General features: G+C 40.5%; 1 long non-coding RNA gene across 2 annotated transcripts in view; it reads left to right on the top strand.

Moving 5' to 3' along the window:
* LOC113950598 overlaps nucleotides 1-15,174 on the top strand; it is a 105,476-nt gene that overhangs the window by 16,402 nt on the left and 73,900 nt on the right. The window contains exons 5-6 of one of the 2 annotated variants that reach the window (XR_003528790.1): nucleotides 8,759-8,853; nucleotides 14,778-15,126. The exons of the other annotated variant lie outside the window; for it this stretch is intronic. This is a non-coding gene — a long non-coding RNA (uncharacterized LOC113950598). Of the gene's footprint in view, nucleotides 1-8,758; nucleotides 8,854-14,777; nucleotides 15,127-15,174 lie in introns of those variants that run through there. 2 annotated transcript variants of the gene reach the window in all.

Genomic DNA, 15,174 nt, shown 5'->3' on the forward strand with positions numbered 1-15,174 from the left:
CTTGCAGCTGTGAGGCTGGAAGTGCAGCCTTTGTGGCTACCTGCCGCTCTGATGGTAAATATAAAACATAAAATACACTGATTATTTGCACTGAGAAACAAAGCAGCCCTATGGCAATAGGACTCCTACCTGCCAGCATTTCTTGCTTGCCAATTTACTTCCATAGTAGCTGGGATAAGGAGGGAGACAAAACATGACAAGAAACATGGCAAAATATGAAGCCCCTTTTCTTTAGTAGCAACTGCTCTCTTCCCACAGCTGGCAGTGGAGGAGAAGACCTGAAGAGACCCTGAAGCTCCTTTGTACCCAGTGTGTAGCTTTGTGATTGATTTCTTCTGCCAGCAAAGGACACGTAAGAAATTCCTGCTCCAGCAGATTGTTCCTGTCTCAAAGTGTTGAGCTGGCACGTCACAGAGCCAGGGCACACTCTGGCCCACACACAGGTGTGTCCGTGTCCTTGGCATGGAGAGCATGGCATAATCATGAGCAAAAAGGCACATTCACAAGCACACTTCGGGCAGCCAACATAGCCCAAGGACACGTGTCCTTCCCACCTTGTTGGACAAGTAGTTCTCATCCTTTGGTTTTGCAGGCGATTTCGGTTGGAATGCTGAAGGGTTGGATGTTTATCTTTACTGAGAGGAAAGAAGACTGTGACATAATCACTTGATTAAAAAAGCCCCATATGCAAGGAAAGGCAGAGGGAAGAGAAGCACAGCCTTGACATCTCCCCACCAAGGATGAAAAAGGAAAATGATAGGTCCTTTTTAGGAAAGCTTTGCTACTTCCTTAGGAGTCACTCCCACTCAGCTGGAGGGCGTTGTGTTGTTTTTTCTCAGCATGGGAAGAAGCCAAAGCATCTACCACAGAAATTTTAGGGCTCACAAGCCCATGTCCATTGAATTCAGCTTTGGGAACTTCATGTTTGTTGTGCCAGAGGCTCAGTGTGCCTCTCTCTGTATGTACTACTGGTAAAGGCATTAATTGCAAATTGGTTTTGAGGCTTTTTGGCTTTTACTTTTGTGGAAAAACACTCCTCCTAAAACTTTGGAGAAAGGGAAAACTGAATGCCACAGACATTTTTACATCATTATTAAAGTATTCTGATGAGAGAGGATCCTGAAAGTTCTCTGATTTGAAACATTTTCATTTCTTTGGAAAAGTCTTTGCAGAAGTAGATTCTATGTTTTTGGCTGGCATTTCTCAGCAGCTGTTGCCAGCTTTCCTGCAGGTCTGGTAGAAAGTGCATAGACTCTGGTGTGCTGTGAGACTGGGTGTTCCTGTACATGTGTTTGCTCTGTGACAGTCCTCACTCCTCATTTCAGATTTTAAAAGTGCACGAAGATGAAGGCTGGAGCATCCCACTGCACAAGTGCAAATGGAGACTGCCTTTGTCTGACCCCCTAAGGCCCACCGTCTTTGCTAGTAAAGATTCACTGTGCAACTCCCCATTAAAAGTGGCAGTTGGAGGCCAGGAAAAAATCAGTTATCCAGTGTTTGAAATATCCGTTTAGCTGCTGGGAGCCACCATTTGATCTTAAGCAGGATACTTAGATGTGTTCATTTTTAAGTGTCAGGTAGTTCAATGACTTCACTCAGTATTTGCATTTTATGGGGGTACATGTAACCTGAAGAACGAAAGGAAAGTTTGCTATTTCCTGTAAACATTTTTATATAAAAGTGTCACATGAAAGACTGTTGGATGAAAAAATTATTGTATTGTGGAGTGCCTGGAAAAAATCACTTAGGCATTATTTTAATCCTTGGCAGTAACTATTCCAATGTATACTGTTTGTTTAAGAAATCTAGAACACCGTTCCTGAAATTACTTTCTTACGACTCCGGGTACAGAGCCAAGTACAGGGAATCTGTGTGTGGGTGAGTAGATAGAGGCTGTCCCCTGTGGGACAGTAAGACCATGTAAGGATGCACAGTGATTCTAACCATTTTATCTGGAATTTAATTCAGACCACGTTAGCTTAGCAGTGGCATAAGCCTGTGACCAGAGTAAGAAAGCCTAAAGGTCAAGAGTCATGAGCTGATTTTCCTTATACCCCAACAATATGCACTGACAGTGAGTTCTCTCTCTTCATCTTCCCAGGCTCTTTAGATTGGTTGAAAGGTGTTAAACATGACACTCTTCCAGGGCTTTCATCTTTATGGCAACTGTTATGCTGCTGTCCTGGTGCAATTATGGTTATGTCTGGGATAAAACAAAGAAGAGCAGATAAGGAAAGAACCTGGAAAAGCCTGAGGACACCCACATGAGACAAGTGGAAAACACATTTTGTGGGGACGAGGTGTAAATCAAAGATGTTAGAAATATTCAGCAGCAAATTTTGTCCTTTCAAGTGGCAAAAGTATTTTGGTGCTTAATTTTATGTTTAGTCTTGTACCCCACTACAGAAATAAAAGTTTAAAGAAAGATCTCCTGCCTGACAACAGAAACAGATTGGGAATTTTGAGCCATGATATGTCCCTAGTGGAAAACAAGTGCCAGCAAGAAACAAAACCATCTCTTTAATAGAGAAATTGGTGGCACGGGTCACCCTCTACTTTGACAAGTCCTTTTCTCTTGTGTCATTTGTTGGCTTGGCTGTTATCTGTAGAAATGATCAAGGAGACTGATATGTCATTGCAGAGCAGGAGAGAGGTTGCACATGAAGCATGTCTTCTGTGCTGTCTTTAATTTAACCTTCCCTGCTGCTTTTCCAGGCTGGTGGCCTTTCTACACAGAATTAGCTGCAGGCAGTGCCTTCAGAGAAGCCAGGTTAGTGTGACAGCTTGGCTAGAGCAAATGTCTTGAAAGATTGCAGAACTGAAATGAATAATGAGAACAATGAAAACACTGATGGAGGAAGAACTTTTGATAGTGGTAGATGGAAAACAGTCACATGCAAATAGAGGAAGGCAATCATAAAAATGTCAGTAAAATTCAAGTGGAGGAGGACACAGTCTTTCAATGTTTAAAAGGACCTTCTTTATACATGTGACAGTTCTGGATGTGTGAGCTGGTCTCATACAGTTATATACTTTTCCCAGGAAACCTTTAAGCTATTTTAATGTCACATATCTGTTTTTGTGGTGCTTAGGCAGCCTGTTAATGATGGTATCAAGGAAATATGAAGTGGCTGACAAAATGGCCAAACATCATACTACATTGTGTTTGTCAGGACATAACCTGTCCAGGTCTGTTTTTAATTCAAGAATATTTAGTTACCAGTTGCTATAGTGAAGACACACAGAATTGAGGAGGAATCAGCCTCTTTCCCACCTCCTAATGCAATTGTTCCCAAGGGAAGAGAGAAAAAATACAGAGAGCCCCTTATTTCAAATATCCCTCTTCTGGGGCAGTCTTCTCCTAAAGTCATCTCATTTACCTCTATAACCCCAGTTTCACCTTTTTCTTGAATCCTTATTGAATAATGATGGCTAATTCTTATTTATAATTTCTAATTTGTAGCTTTTTAAGTGCCTTACAATGAATGTCAGCGTGGCTCATCTTACAGTAGGAAAGGTGGGGCTCAAAGAGGCAAAATAATCTTGACAACTCTGTGTTCCTATTCATTCTGGGCCCTTTACTCCACCTGAATGGAAGTTTCTTCTAGGAAATGTTTAGGGGCTGTTTGTCCATTGTATCAGAGGAGTTGGGGAAAAAGCTCCCTCACCCCTTCTCTCCTGCTCATCAGAAGCAGCCACCTGATACATTGCAAATTGTGGTCTCTTTGGAGGCAGCTCAGGTTACATGTTGTCCTCGTAAATTTTCTGATAAAAGTGACACTGACAAACGTGAAAATGTTTAAGAGGTGAATTGGTCCCCAAGGGATATTTCCTCTGCTGTACTTTCCTTAAATGCTGTAAGTAGAATGCTGTGGGACACTTATTTTATGTATAGGAGAAGTTAAATGGCTTGAAGTTGTATGCTATTGAATTGTCTGGGTTAAGTAGCATCCAGCAATTTAAAGCCTTCTCTTTGCTCTCTGCATATTTCCAGCATTTAAACTTTCTTTCTTTTGTTCTTTTTTTGGGGGTGGGGATGTGTGTTCTTTTATTTTTTTGTGAGTTTGCTTGCTTTCCTCGTGTGTCCCTGAGCCTTCAGGAGGGATAAGAAGCTTCCTTCCTGACGCAGGAGTATCATGTCCTGCTGGCTGTGGCCCACCACACTCAGTCCCTTTGCCCACTGTGTTCAGGGCTTGGCCAAGGTGAGGCTGTGTCATTCCCTTGTCAATCCCTTGCCTGGGAAAGTAAAGGAGGAACCACTAGTCCCAGCCCTAGAAAAAGCCACAGAGATTTCAGGCCAGGTTATTTATTTTTCTGGTGTTGCATTTTGTGCTGTGCCATTCAGGACAGAGGCAAAGTCATAGAGGCAGGAGGGTGAAAGCAATTCTACCCTTTTCCCTGTCACAGCAACTTGTCAGGGAATCTCTAATAGCTATTTTTACTCTCGCATCGGTTGAGTCAAATCCATTCGTTTCAAAATTACTGCCCTGACACTTGAACCTTTCAGGCAGACTGCTAGTGGCAGCACCTTATTTTTTTGTTGGAAAAGGATTAAAAAAAGTCATTGACATGTAATTAAAGGAGCCAGATAGAATGACATGATTATTGAATAATGAGCTATAAATCCTTTGTTACAAATCACTTTAATGTAGCAATGGTATGGGAGGATTCAGAGAGGATGATGACTTGTTTAGCTTAAGTACTGATCTTGTACATAGACAAAAGCTCATGAGAGTTGTTCCATTAAAGACACACCTTTACAGAGCAGACAAAGTCATGGACCAAAATGGCAAAATGGAGCAGGCAGGAGTGAGCCTCTGTATCAGTAAGACACCAAACACATCATGTGAAAACAGAAAATATCCTTAAAAATCCCCTATTTCTGTTTGCTTGCAGTGCAGTGAGCCCTGTGCAGGCACTGCCCATGTGGCTCCCCAGGCCCAGGAAATCCTTGCAGCCCAGACGCCGAGCAGGCTCCGTGTGGGAGGTGAGCATGGAGTGATACTCTGCATGTCCTCCCTGCTGCACTTGTGCTGGTCCTACTGTGCCAGGTACATAACCCAGGGATATGTAGGCTCTGTGACCCATGTGCTACACCTAATCACACTACTGGAAGGAGAGGGATAAGGAGATTAAACCTTACTTGGCCTTTTTAAACTTGCTGAGTCTCTGTCTGGATGTCTGTGTACAATTTTTTTAAGAATCAGGACTGTAGAGTTCTAGACAGGTGAACTCCATCTTACATCTACTTTTCTGAAGTATCCATTTACAAATGTGTTTTCTGTCTGTATAACTGTTGTCTCTCAGAATTCAAAATATTACTAATACATAGCTTCTAATTGAATATTAAGCTATAATTAATAGTTCTTTTTAATTAAAAGGAAGCTTCAATGGCCTAAGATGTCAGAATATTGAAAGTAATTGTAAATTAAATTACAAGCCACTTGTTAGGTTTAACAAAACAAAATTAAAATTGAGAAAATAGTTTTATGCTGTAAGGGGTAAGCTTTACCTGGGGTAAATAGTTATAATTATTATCTGAATTATCTTTTTATCAGTGCCAAAATATAAAATTTCTCTATTACATGAAACCTAGATAAGTTTTGGAGGCATTTTGTATAATACTGCGGGGTTCAGCAGAGATAGGTAGGGGTTGAGACTGACATGGGATAGAAACAAATATAGGTTAGCTGAAATTCTAGGGCAGCTCAGAGATGTTTTAACAAAGTGTGATTCTACAATGTTTTTAAGAAGAGAGGAAAAACAAATAAACGTTTTTCTTTTCTAGTAATACAGTCTGCAAAGATTTTGACATCTGTCTTTAGTGGTAACTGAAAGCTGAAGGGTTTGGGAAAATTGAGCTGTCTGTGTGGGTAGAATCAGAGGAATGTTCTTTAATGCCACATCCCAGGATTTGAGCTGGTTTCTGTGCAAGATGCATAAGACACAATCTTTTTTATGCTGTATGTAAAAAAAGACTGGACCTCTGGTAAAATGATTGTGATGTTCCAAAAGTTCAAAGATTTGCTCCATTTAGACCCCCTGCAATTGAGAAGACTTCTGAAATTTTTCTCTCTTACCTCTGGACAAATCCCCTTGCATCCCCCTTAATACAGGCCTGGCCCATGCTCTCTTGCTTTGACTCATTCCTGATCTGAATTAGCTCCCACTTAAGCTCCTGTATTGCTTGAAGAATCTCTGTCTGTCTGGTCTGACAGGTTGCTGCTGCCACATATCAGGCATCCTCAGGGACTCTCCTCAGGATTAGAAAGGTACAAAACCTATCCAGTGCCTCTGCCTGTGAGGAAGCCCCTCAGCAAGCAAGACTTGGAGACAATTCAGTTAAACATTACTGAGTCTGCTGAGACACAACTGTGTGTTTCACAGAATGTCAGCAAAGGGATCCCCCCACGCCTTTGGTAAAGAAGTGGCTGGGTGATTTTACAATGATATATATCCAGGTGGACCTGTCTCTGGAAAATGTAATTTGATTTACGCTGTTGAGAAAAGTCAGTTTCCAAGATAGTTTTATCAGTGTATTCGTAATTCTATGGTAAGTGTAACCCCTGACACAATCTACCTACTCTCCTTCTTAGATCTGATTTTTACAGGTACATTGGAGACCAAGAAATTAGAGCCTAACTCAACAAACTAGGACAGAGTACAATGCAGTGAGCTAGTGTCACAGAATATTTGAGTATCCCACATGTCCTGGGGACAGATCAGTACAAAGCTGGTTAGAGAAGCTGTTATGTGCCTCAGCTGCTGCAGTATGTGTCAAGTCATGCAAGAGGCAAAGGAAAGCAGCTAAAATGTAAAAGAATTAGCTAACTTGTAGAAACAATTTCTGGAAGAGTCAAATAGTAAGAACTTTTACTACAATCTTGCTTTAATACTTGACCTTAAATTAAAAATGCACCTTCTTTTACACATCTTTTTTCTATAGGCATGTAGTTTCCAACTGAAATATTTTTATATTTGATGCCACCTCTTAATGGGAATAGGTTTTCTTCTATAATGAGAGCAAGGTAAAAATGTCTAAAATAATGCCTTTATTAGTGCTTCATCACTTAAAACAATGATCAGTAGCTTCATGTACTTCTTGCAATTGCATATGATGTGCCTATGCTAGTACTGCAAATATCTTGGGTAGTGTAGATAAAGAAGTGTGTCACCAATGAAGTACATTAGACAGTTGGGTTGTGTTCTGACATTAAGCTGTTTCAGTTTAATTTTGTTATCTGGTCAGTTGCAGTATTCTGATGGGACTGAAGAAGATATGGTAACAGGAAGAGGGTGATATGAGAAAACCTCGTGTGCTACATTAGATTGAGTGGGTCAAATGCATGGCGTTGTTTATAGATAAAGAAGTCTGTTCCTGTTGGTTAGCAGTTACTTTTATTATGGAGCAGAGGAAAAGATAGTGCTGCTTCATCCCTGTTTCAATCCGGTAGAAGTCCATTCCTCATCTAAGCTTTAGTGATTGTTTATTCAATGTGACATGATGTCTTTGGGAAGAGTGACATAAAAGAGAGGAAATGACGTTTGGAGGGGAAAATGCCACTTGACCTCATGGGTTTGTCCTCCCTTAAGTTTTTCTTAACCCCCACTTTTCTGTTTTGTCACTAGATCCTTTAATCCCTTCTCTCTCCATAAAAGTGCCAAGATGTCTCCAAGCCACTTAGACTGCAGTGCTTGTTTCCATGTTCTTACTTGGCAACTAATTCCATGAGTTCATTATTCTGACCCTGAGTGAAATAGTTTGAATTTCCGGTATACACAATTATTTTGGGTTATGACTTCTGACTTTTGAACCCCTCACCAGAATGCACCATTTAAATCTCTTCATCAGCTCTGAGTGCTGTCACTGGGTCAGCTCAGTGTCAATATTCCTCTAGCAGCATTATGCTAGTCGGAATTTCTTCCTACGTCTTCTCTTGGAACAACTGCAGCAAAATCTGGAATCTTCTGTTCAGAAGGCATGATCCTTTCACTATTATTCATGTTCTCCAGGAGTCATGGGATTGTTTACAGCCTTTGAGACAGTGAGGTGCTGTATGAAAAGTGAGCTGGACTTAGTAACTAATAGTCCTTGTTGTGTATTTCATGCTCTGTGCAACTGTGCTGGGCTGCATCCTGGTCTCATCTGCAGCAATACTAGTAAGCAGCACAAGCAATTTTAGTACATGATCTGAGTGCAAAAAGAGGTATAGCCTCAGAAAGCTGATCTGCTGTTGTTCCTCTGTGTTGTAAAAATATTCTGTATGCATTTTGTTTTCAGTTTTTAAAACATCTCCAATTTTTAAAAAAATAATTAAAGTATAGCAGGTATTAAATACCTAGTCACTGCACATTGATATAGATCATCTAATTTGTCTTATTCTTTTTTTCACATATTCTGCTGTGTAGCTGTAGAAAGTAATATGATATTAAAGAGTGATTTTCCTTCCAGTTAATTCAGCCATTTATTGTATTGATATTGTCAAGTACTCCTGTAAAATAAACTCACAGCCCAGACCCGCTTAATTCAGCCAAATGCTGATCTGCCAGTATATATCTTTAGTGAAGCCTGATTTGGTGGAAAGGAGTTCAGTTGAGGGTGCAAAATGGTCCTATGGATGGATTTCCAGATGGAACTCTTTTGAAGTCTGTGTAAAAGCTGATAATAATCTCCTAAAATGCACTCTAAGCCAAAAAAGAGCAGAAAAGGACTTACACCACTGAAGTGGTATTTACTATTTTTTATTTCCTTCCTTAGCTTACTATCAGCCATGGGAATTTACAAGCTTTCCAACAAGACTGAAGAAGTCCAGGAAACCACAATGACAGATCCACTTGAAACAACCATTTCATGTGAGTGAGTTGAGAAAATACAAAATATTTTTTATCAGTGTCTGAAGATGTCTATTAGAAACATCACTAATACTACAAAGTTCAGTGCAATAAAAGGAGTGTTTCTCTTGTACAGCTGGCAGACATTTGGCATCAGTATTTTTTTATGTGAAGGCCACTGTAAGCAATCCAGTTCTCCCAGAAATGAGTCTAAGATTACAAATTTTGGGCACATTCTTCAAGAGATTTGTTTTTCTCTTTAAACATTAATTTATAAACAAGATAATCTGCTAAGAAAAATCTCAATGTTTTTGTGAGTTTTTTTGACTATGCAAAAGTCAATAAACATGTAAAAAGTTTGACTGTGTGAACAACATAAGGTGTTGATCAGTATAAGAAAAAAACCCCTCTCATTCTGAATTTGTTTGGCTTGAAAATTCTTTCTTCTATTTTGGCCAGAAATAAGAGGTAGTATGAGGAAGGAAGTCTTTTTAGAAGTATGTAGGTAGCCATCAGTCAGAACCAGAAAGTGCAGAGGCACACAAAAAATGAACAGGGATAAAGAAAAGGTAAGAAATTTCTTGTATTCTATTCTATTCTATTCTATTCAAATAGAATAGAATAGAATAGAATAGAATAGAACAGAATAGAACAGAATATGCGGAGTTGGAAGGGATCCATGAGAATCACTGAGTCCAACACCTGGCCTCCAGCTCAGGACACTGAGACCCCCTTGGTCCATCATCTGAAGAAAGCATTAAACATCTCTACCTTGTCTCTGTCCCTGTTTGTGAGATGACCATCCTCATCCTGGAACAGGATGATATTTCTATACTGCCTATTGCCATTAGTGTATTTGGAAAAGCTCTTTTTATTGTTCCCCACGTTTCTGGCCAACTTCAACTCCAGCTGAGCTTTGGTCACATAAATTTTCTCCCTTCAGTGGCAAGCAGCATCTCTGAAGTCTTCCCATGTCACTTGACCTTGCTTCCACTGGGCACACACTTTCCTTTTTCAATAATCCAGTGTATCTCATCTTTGTATTGTAAACTTGCTGATTCTCATGACAGTGACATTTCTGCTCCTTATTGATTCTATTGGAAGTGTTCGGAGCCTGGCTTGGAGAAAGAGTGTGGTATTCAGTGCCCTTTTGTGCAACTTCCACGGCACTGTAACGTGGTCTCATCCAGTGATGGAAGTGCTGGCCTCAGATGGTTTGGGTGTTACTGAGAGCACAACATACTTGAGGCACTCAACTGCCACATTTCTGATGGGTTGTGGTGAGCTGGGAAGAGAGAATCAGACATGGTGTGTGAAGGGGCCTCACAGTGATGTGTGAAAGGACTTGGCTGGACAGTTTTGTGCACGTGCACCCATCACCCAACCAGGTGGTTGGCTAGAAATACCTCAGAAAAAACTGCCCGTGTCAACCTCCAAATTTTTCTGCTCTAGAGACCTACCTCACAGTATTCCTCCACCTGCACCACAAACTCAAAGTTCTTCTCTGCCCCATTCTCACTGTCCATCTTCCCACAACCCTTCTCATCCTGGTGGGCCAGGGAGGGAGTGGAGTACACTGTGTTAGTCCTGCTCTGGGCTCAGAGCCAGCTCAGAAACAATTTGTGCACCTGTTGAGACTGGGCAGTAGAGGAGTTCTAGGCAAGCAAAATCATCCTCTCCTTTCAATTTCTATACAAAATTCTGGGGCAGAAAACCTTTCAGTGTGGCAGTTCGGTGCAGAGATGTAATCAGCATCTTTATTTGTCCCACAAACTATTATTATGGGTTGAGATGGAGAAAGATGTTTGTCAGAGTGATTCTCAGATCCCAAGCTGAGCTTTCAAAGCAAGCAAAGTAAAATAGATTGAGCACAATTTATGTGTAAATCAGTAAGATACAAACAGTGTGGAATCTCAAGTGTAATACTAGTGGGAATAACCAAACTACTGTAGTTAGTGAGGTACTGCTGTATATCTGAGCATGTGGATTTTAGATTGCTTTTGGAAAATACTCTGTCAGCTATGCTATACTTTTTTTTCTTCCCCATGATTTGCTGAGTCCTCTGCTTAGTCTACTTTAGGTCTCATAAATGAAAGTTTCTTTGACGGCTGCCTGCAGGTTATAGCAGTATCACACGAAGCCAACATATGGACAGTGATGTTTTTTGTAGAGCATCATCCCAAGTATGTTTTTTGGTGCAAACAAAGGCTTATGGGCCCACACTCTCTAAACCATGAGCTGGCTCTTCCAAGAGGCTTTTTTTGTTGGATTCCACAGCGTGGTTTGTAGTATGCTCACCACCAAGAGCTATTAATTTAATAGGATTGAGATTGTTTCCCATAACACAGTACTCCACTGCTTCCTTGTAAAAAATAATCATGTGGCTTTTTTTGTAGGTTACATGCAGTCCTCAGGATTGTGTGATTTCATTGGAAGGTGCCTACAATTATCAACTAACTTCAGGCTTAATTAGCTGATTATCTTGTCTTGTAACTCTGCCTACCCTTTAAAGTTTCAGATTTTTTTCTCAAATGTTTCCCAGACTGTCATTTTGTACTTATTTAAATTTTGTGGATGCTTGGTGGTGAATTCTTCTTGGTTTTGAATCTAGTCCAAATAACTCTGCCTATATAGAACCTAGTTTGCCCTGTATAAAAGATTGTACTGACACCAATGTAAAGCAAGGAAATGGCTTGCAGGCCACAGCATAATAAATTAATCAGATTTAGTCATCCTCTTGGGACACGGAGGAGTCAGCTCAGGTCAAGACACTTCTGGGAAAACTAGATAGTTGGTAAATGTATTACCAGCTGACTATCAAAGTCCCTGTGCCATACCAGGAAATATCCCTGCCTTGGGCAATGCTTCCCTTCCTGCAATGACAGAAGCAAACCCAATGTTTTACAGCTTTTTCTCCTTCTTTCTATTCCTTGCAACTAGTTCTGGCAAGCCAAACAAATTTTTTCTCCATGCCATTCTCTGTATTTGTGGGCTAACAACATAGCTTTTTACTAGATATAATACTATTCACAATGTAATATGCAGCCTTTTTATCTTCTAGTAGACAAGAGGCAGAGCTACCTCATGATTTTTAAAAAATTGTTTACTTAATCATAGTTTCCTCTTTTCTGAAATGGGGTCCAGATTGTCATTTCAGAATAAAGCAGGAACATCTCCTTTCACTGCGTCACATTCTACTATGATATGCAGAATCTCCCACCTGAGTAAAGATTATAAGTAACTACTCCCCAAATAAAACATAAACTGTTTCTATCTTAGACTTTTTAATATCATCTCATTTTAGATGTGTTTGGATATGCCACAAACAGGGATGGCCTTGGTGATTTGTCCATGACCTCACCAGGATGAATTTAGTAAGGAGTCTGTTAGTTACCTCTTCTTCCCTTCCATCTGCCTGTGCCTATCAGCACTTCCCAGTAGCACTTGTCAGCCAGGAAGCCAGGACCTGTTGAACATCACAGGTGGATCCAGGTCTGATCTAATGATTTGCATCCATTATTTAGGCCCTTGAAGCTTTGGACAGTAACCTCATTCCAATGTGTTCTCTTTATCTCATGTGTACCTGTGTGTCCGAAGTGTAGCACCATTCAGAGATTTGGGATGAATGAAGTTGGTGGGAGGGGAATTGTCTGGAAATGTTCCAGTGATGCCAAGGTCTACAAACACAGATCTGTTGAGGCTGAAATGTTTGGCATTACATGCATTTTTGCTGAATTACTACAGCTTTGCTAGAGAATATAATCTTGCATCTGGCAGATGGTTGTCTTGGGAACGTGATCTCAATGCTTCAATGTCTTGGATCTCAGGCTGACCAATAGTGGCTTGCCCTGCATCAGGAGACCTTGAGAACTCCACCCAGGGGCAGCCCACCCAGGCAATGTGCTGTGGAAGGGATTCCTTGTGTTTGGTGCTGTTTCCAGCTTTGGAGCTGTAGATCTCAGGGATTGCAGATACTCAGCCTCACATGAGTATATTCTTTGGCAATGCCCTGAACAGTGCCTAAACAAGGAAGTGAACACATTTCTATTCCTACAGTGTGTTACCTTCTTTGTGTTTGCTTCTTCAAGTTCCACCAGGACAGACATTTATATAAAGAGTAACTGTGCTTTGGAATTTTACTGGTGAATATTTCAGAATTTGTGTTCTGTGAACCATATTAGTCCTAAAGTTTGCTTTTGAATTAAAGGCTTGTTTAACTTACTAACACAATGTGAGTGCGCCTATTCTCTTTTACAGTGAAGAAGTTGCAGCTGAAGACACATATCCCACAATCATTTTGACTTTTTGCTGGTTTGAGATGTTCACCTATATGGTCTTCCATTATAAATCTGAGAATTCTGCAATGTGTGGACAACTTGCAGACATGGAAAAAAATCATCAAATAATTTAGTTAGATCCAGTCTGTACATGCCAGTGATGTTCAGCTAATAAATAACTTCATGCAAATAGATAAAAATTATCTACAAAGCAATATATTTGTATATATAGCCCCTCTTTGCTGTTTTGATCACTTATCTACCTTGGCCAGAACTGCACTTTCTGAACTTACAAAAACTTGAATTTGTTTCAGAAGAGAAAAAAAGGCTTTATGGCAAAAGAGTTTGATTATTTCACTCTGGTAGACAACATGAAGGATTTGATATTGCTGGATCAGATAAGTGTGATTTGTAGGTTTTTCTGACTAATCTTTTTGAATGTCAATATTTAGAGAGCTTGGTGATGGGTATTTAACAAACCTTAAGGTAATATATATGTCCTGTGGCCTGTCCAAGGTTCTGTTTCCTAAACTGGATGAGATTCCAAGCCTTTAGACAGATAAATCATGTACATGGCTCCTGGGAAATTCAGATGTTAAACTGATCGTCTCCTGATGATAAAGCTCAGTTAAGTATCCCTTAAAGATTTTAAAATGTAGGCCTCAGTCCTACAGTATAATGCAGATCGATTCACTGGCTTCAGCTAAGAATTTACTTGGAAACAGGTGTCCTCTAGCACGTGACACGTGCCAGGGTTGAAACAGATTCTCCCATATTTTGGTTGCTGCGAAGCTTTTACCTGAGAGTATGGAAAACTGGTCTTGCAGCCATATGGATACTGTTTTCAATGGCATAAAATCCCAGTGGTCCACTGAAATTGAATCTGACCAGTACTTTTTTCTGGCTGAAGAGATTATTGGGGTTTTTCTATTGCTGCAGTTTTGAATGGGACTTTAGAAGTCCCATTGACAATAATGTCAATGACACAGAGTATGTGCCTGAAATTGAAATGCTGAAATGCTGTCTTGGTCTTGTGAATTTTAATTTGTAACATGGATCCAAACTCTGTTAAAAATCCAGGTAGAAGTATCGTTTTGGCTTCACACATCTCTCCTGGACTCATTTCTTGCAAACAGAACTACTCTCTCAGAAGCCTTTCCACAGAGAACTGTGTAGGATTAGGGCTGTAAGCAAGCTGTGACAGAAATGCCAGCTGTGACATAGGATTCCATGTCAGTGCTGTGGGAAGATGGCAAAAGAGCCTAGTTCCTGTGCAGTACTTCTCATTCATAGATTTTTTGAGTGTCATTTTACAGCAATATCCCAAGGTTACTCAGCAGATAAGTGACACAGATGGAAATGAAGTCCAGGTGTCGTGAGCCCTCGTCCACTGCTCCATCCATCTCACCTTCAAAGAAGCAATGTTTGCAAAGAGCTGTAGGAAATGCCCGATTTGCCTTGTGTTTCACCCCGGCAATGGAATGCTAGGTCAGCAGTATTTGTTTTCTTATCTTGATCCCCCTAATTTTTACTTTTTAGAGAGTTCTCTCTGTAACGGAGCTTCTTGCAAACTCAAAACATGTTGCTGGTAGAGCTTGAAAAATTTCTTGCAAGAAATTCAAATCTCTTTATGCTTGTAAAATGATGATTCCCCAGCTTTGCCTGTAGACCTTGGAAAATGGTAATGGGAGGAAGTGATCTCCTGATCTCCAGCTGTGGTTCTGTGTGCTGCTCTGATCCCACCGATGACTGGATTTGAGAGTAAAGCATGGCTGGTCCTGCCTCTGCCCTGTGTCAGATTTCACCCTTCTGCCCTTGCTCTGAAGGTAATGGGTTTAGATACGAAATACCCATACGAAACTGACTGTTTCTTGGTCAGGAGCTGAACAGATTGCTGTGTTTAAAAGCCCCACCACCCATTGCTACAAATCTATTAAACATCTCCAGTTAACCATACAGCCTCCTGCTTCAGCAGCTGAGCATGTAAATTCCTGTGACCAAATAACTGCACAGTTAACTGGTTTCACATGTGCTTCCACCGTGCCCATCTCAAAAGGTGAAATCC

This window comes from Corapipo altera, unplaced genomic scaffold (assembly GCF_003945725.1).
Source record: "Corapipo altera isolate COAL_440 unplaced genomic scaffold, ASM394572v1 54, whole genome shotgun sequence".
Lineage (NCBI taxonomy): Eukaryota > Metazoa > Chordata > Aves > Passeriformes > Pipridae > Corapipo > Corapipo altera.